This window comes from Gracilinanus agilis, chromosome 6 (genome assembly GCF_016433145.1).
Source record: "Gracilinanus agilis isolate LMUSP501 chromosome 6, AgileGrace, whole genome shotgun sequence".
In the NCBI taxonomy this organism is placed as follows: domain Eukaryota; kingdom Metazoa; phylum Chordata; class Mammalia; order Didelphimorphia; family Didelphidae; genus Gracilinanus; species Gracilinanus agilis.
Window position 1 is genome coordinate 163,972,970 of NC_058135.1, and position 5,570 is coordinate 163,978,539.

At 42.2% G+C, this 5,570-nt stretch overlaps 1 pseudogene; it reads left to right on the plus strand.

Annotated features, from left to right (window-relative positions):
- The first annotated feature begins 3,481 nt into the window (after nt 1–3,481).
- Nucleotides 3,482–5,146, plus strand: LOC123252400 (annotated as a pseudogene).
- The last annotated feature ends 424 nt before the right edge of the window (nt 5,147–5,570 follow it).

The window sequence follows — 5,570 nt, forward strand, 5'->3', positions numbered from 1 at the left end:
GTAGTAGTAGTAGTAGTAAGTAGTAATTACCAGCATTTATAAAGTGCTTTAAGATTTGTAAAGCACTTTACAAATATTGTGCAATATTTAAAAATATATGTATTTACCATCCAAGCAACTTCTACTATATATCTGAGGGATCTTTCACTTCCCAGGTAGTTGTTGGTAATGTAATTGCATTGAAATTGCATTTCTGGGTTACAAATCAGAAGATCTTAGGAAAAAGGATTAAGAAATTTTACAAAACAAAAGATCCAAAGTGCCTGAGGTATAATGCAAATGAAATGGGGAGGGGAGGTAGAGGAATTAAAAGGGAACAAAGATTAAGAACTCAGGGGAAATTTTCCCTAAAGTACAAGAATTTAAATATTGCCCAAGGAAAGGAAAATTCACTTTTAAATATTCTATAACACTCCCCCCATACACACACACACACACACACACACACACACACACACACACACACCCCATAGTATCCTAATGATACAGTAAGAGCGTAGCTTTCCCCTAAATACTTACCTTTTTAAAGAAGTGACAGTCACTGGGGGACTAACTGCCTCAAGAGAACATCAATTCTCATCACATTTCTGGCTACAAATGTGTGTGGGGCCATCCCTTTGGATTTTGCTTTTGTAGTTTGGGCCGGATTAAACACCTGATAGTAAGAGAGTAAGCAGTCCCTCCAATGATACATCAAAGTCACTGAGGAATTTGGAAGCTAACTTGTCAGTTGGAAATTAAGTAGCGGTTTGGTATATTTCTAAATTCCTAATAGTTTCAGCACCTTATTCCAACCTGGAATGATTTCCGATTGCTTATTCTGTTAGGTTTTTCCCCACTTTCCCAGCGAAGAGTCAAAGGTATCTCCCATATGTGGCTAAAATAGAAAAGAAGAAAAGTAAGATCATTCCAACCACAGCAGAGTTATTGCCACATTGTTATTTAAAAGAATGGATGAGCCTTCGGGATAAGTGGAAGGCAATTGTTTTCTGTGACGTTCCTATCTGAGAGATTTACTTTGGCTTCAGGGATGGTGCGGACCTATTCAAGAAATTCTGTTTTAGATAACACGAGCTCTACATCCAACACCCCTTTGTTCTTTATGAATGGGAGTGCTTTAGGGACAGAGTCTCAAACAATGTTATTGATCTAGCCAAATCTTACATTTCCAAAGAAACAGTGGACTGAAGATGAGCAGGTGACAAGTCAGGCAGCCCTACTATGAATTGTTCAGGTGTTGATTTCAGACGTGGAGTGAGAACTCCCTGGATTCCCGACTCCAGCCTCCTCTCAACCTCTTGCAGGCTTCTCTCTTCCTTGCTTCCTTCTGTACAGAAGAAGAAGTGAGCCTCCTCTTTGCTCCCCTCCCCTCCAGTGTCCTCTGGGACCTGGCTCCAGTAATCCTTGACTCTCTTATCACTTTTTCTAGCTTTCCCTTTTTACAGACTCCTTCTCTTTCACCTACACAAAAGATCAGTTTGTCCCTATCTTAAAATACCTATATTTGGCACCGCTGCCCCCAATAATATCCTATTTTACTTCTTTCCTTCACTGCCAGACTCCCTGTAAGAAGAGACATCTGTGAGTATACCCGTGTTTGTGGTCTTCCTACACTGGAAAGTGTTCCAAAATAACTCCTCGCAAGGTCACTGTTGTTCAGTACTTTTTCAATCATGTCTGACTCTTCATGAGCCTCTTTGGAGTTTCCTTGGCAAATATACTGGAGCGGTCTGCCATTTCTTTCTCCAACTCATTTTATAGATGAGTTAACAGGCAAACGGGGTTAAGTAACTTGCAGAGAATCATACAGGTAGTGTCTAAGGCCAGATTTGACTTTAGGAAGATGAATCTTCTGGACTCCAGACCCAGTGCCACCTAGCTGCCCATAGTCATTGATGCCCTCTTAATTGCCAAATTCAAGGGGCCTTTTTCTTATACCCATTTTTTAATTTTTGCATTTAAATGCTTTTTCTTTCTTTATTCATTCCTCGTTGCTGGAGATGGTTACCACATCGATTTCCAGTAGGAAGAGTGTCACAGTGACTAGGGTACAAACCCCATTAATATTATAGCTAGAGCCTAATTTGGCAATACTTCAAGGTTCCTGCCAGGTCTTTACAACTACCATAATGATCCCTGAAATTGGTGCTGTATATCTCATAGGCCAACATCCTACTTCTTTACCATTAACTTTCTGGATTTTGGAACAGGCTTTGAGGGGCTAGGTGTTACTTTCCCCTCCCCCCCCCTTCTCCTCCATCTCCTGCTCCTTCTCCTTATTCTCCTCACCCTCTTCCTCCCCTTCCTTCTCCTCTTTGTCCTCCTTCATCTCTTTTGATAGATCCTGGGACCAAAGCTACCCTTTTCTCCTTTCCCCAATCCCTACTGAGACCAACAGCTCCCCCTTCCCCCTGCACCTGCTGGAACTCCAGAACAAAGCAAGTAGTTCCACTTCATAGGCACTGACCTGACAAATCCATGAGGGATTGATGTTCTGAATTTATACTATCTGTACCATACTAAGGACTATACAAGCCTGAGAACCAAAAGCCTCCACCCCCAAAGACAATCTCTTTAGGGTCATCCAATCATCTGGACACAAGTACCCCACTTTGCCCAATAGAGACAATCCAGATTACCTCATCCCAGACTACCACCCTAGACAAGATTGCTCTCTTCTCCACCCCAGTGGAAACCCCCATCTGCAGGTTTGTGGGCTCCTCCCTTGCTCTCCCTTCTTCCTCTCCCCTCTTCCTTTCCCATAATAAAGCTTTGCTATATTACTCAATCTCTCTGTCTCATTTGCCTCAGATCAGACCATGTCAGCCAGGTCTGACATCTTTCTTTTCCCTCTTCTCTAAATATCTTCCTACATTCTAGAACCTTTAATGGATGTGGGATATTGGATCCTCAAGGTATCTTTTTTTGAGTTTGTTTATATATACACATATACATAAAATATAACACTAATACAATACATATGATTTGTTATAAATATGTAATAAATTATAATAAATATGCTTATTCAAGACAAATTTACTTAAATAATAAATGTTACTCTTTAGAATTTCGAGACACCATCTAGAGGACAAGAAAAACTAATCAATTCAAAATTATTTGTTTAATGTAATTTCTCACAGACATGTCATAGAGGATTATTTAGATTTGTGAAGTTCTGGGGGAGCAATAGGAAGCTAACATTGTGGTATGACAACAACCAAGTAAGGAATATCCTCTGGACCTTCTTTCTTCTCCCCCTCCCCCAAAATGCCCCCCTCTGCCTTAAGTTTATTCACTGATATTTGCAAGTATTATTAGGAGATTCAATTATAAAAATCTGCCATTCAACAATTAGAATTAATCCTTATAAATTAGTATACCCTCTCCTCTTCCACCCTCCTCAGGTTCCCCTTCTCTGCTTATGCTGCTACTGCCTCTGCCCTCTGCCACTGGTCTAGGAGTATTACAAGCCTCCTTTGCCATGGAAAGTTATTTTAAGATGGACCAACAGAAATTTCAAGCATGGAAGGACACTGCTAATTGGCTGTGCATCTAACTCCATCTAAGCCACCACTGAGGTTGGCTTGGGTCACCCCACATCATGTTGCTATGCAGCTGAGACCATGGGATCTACTCCCACATCATGAAGTATAAACCACAAAACCCAAAGGATCCTGTTAATGACCTCTTTGTGCTCTCCAAGGGTCATGAGGTTCTCATCCTTTATGCAGTCTAGATTAAGGTGGGCTTCCTGCCAGGGGTCTAGCTGTTGAACTTGAAGAAAATCAGGTCCATTCTGGACAACCACCCAGTCCCTAAACCAGTCTTTACAAATGTGGCTACTAGCTCTCTGGGTCAAGAGCTTGGAGCAGTTTGTGGAATGGCCTACACAGGCAAATACTTCCACTAAGCCAGCTGCCATGTCTATTGTATGCGGGGTAATGAAGAAGTATCTGAAGGCTCTGGGTAGAAGGCCATGGCCTTCTTAAGATTCTACAAATTGGACAACTTGATGGTCTTCCTTTACATTAACTAGTTGGGTCAAAGTGACCCTGCCCCATGACAATACCAAGCGGAAGTGTTCCAGAAGCAATGTGAATCCTCTGAGTAGAATGCAACAGTGTAGAGGAACTCTGCAAGGTGTTTGTCCAGGGCAAGCATAAGCTACTAACTATCATCATGAAGACATATAAAGGCAAAGAAATTTCAGGTGTGGAAGATGAGGAATCTTGGCTTGGGAAAAAAAAAAAACAAACATGGTGGAACAAGTCATTGAGGAAATATATGGCCAAATCCAAAGCAAGAAGATTCTAGTGACCCTCCCCCAAGAAGATGCACTCACAGTTTACATCACCAACATCCAGATGCCATCTCCAACAAATTACAAATTTGGAGGCAAGACAGTCTCTCAAAACCTAAGAGTGGCTCAGCCCTGGACAAATTGGGTCATGCCAGTAACTCTGTGATTGCCCTGGATGGGAACACCAAGAATTCCACTTTTTCTGAACTCTTCAAGAAGTCACTTCATTGAATGTTTCATTGAAGAACAGAACATGGTGAGCATCACATGGGATATGCCATTTGAGACAGGACCATGCCTTTCTGTAACAAATTTGCTGCCTTCTTCAAACACGGTCTTTGACCAGATCTGTATGGCAGCAGTTTCTGAGAGTAACATCAACCTGTGTGGCTCACCCTGTGTGGTGTCCGTCAGTGAAAATGGTCCTTCTCAGTTGGCCTTCAGAGATCTTGTCATGTTCTGGAGCATTCCCAATGGAAAAGTCTTTTACCTGAGTGATTCGGTGGCTACTGAGAAATCAGTAGAGTTAACTGCCAATACAGAGGGCATCGGTTTCCTAAGGACCAGTACCCAGACAATGAAGACTTCAAGGTTGGCCAAGCTAAAGTGGCCCTGAAGAGCAAGAATAACCAGGTGACTGCAAATGAGGCTAGAGGATTCCTCTACGAAGACTTGGCAACTGCAGAGCAACTGAAGAAAAGATCAATATTGGAGAGCTTGATTCCTTTACAAGTAAGCCTTGGGATAAGAAACTCCTTAATAGTGCTGGTACAACCCATGACTGCATTCTGACTGGAAAACTATTACTATAAAGGTGGCATAGGAGATGTATGGCTGCTGCCATAGTGGAATCAGCCCCTCTCACTTGCCAATTGGCAACACCCTGAGAATCAGGAAGACAGGGTAGCTGCTGAAGATATTTGGGATCCATAAGAATGCCATTGTGCAGGCCATCAAGGAGGCCTTGTCTTTTTTTTTTTTAAACCCTTACCTTCCATCTTAGTATCAATACTGTGCCAAGGCAGAAGAGTGGTAAGGGCTAGGCAATGGGGGGTAAGTGACTTGCCCAGAGTCACACAGCTAGGAAGTGTGTAAAGTAAAATTTGAACCCAGGATCTCCCATCTCTAGGCCCGGCTTTCAATCCACTGAGCCACCTAGCTGCCCCCAAGGAGGCCTTGTCTTAAGTTCAAGACACCAGTTGGTGCTGCCAAACCAAAACAAGCAGTTAAGGAAGAGAAGAAAATATTCCTATAGTTTTAAAAACAGAAA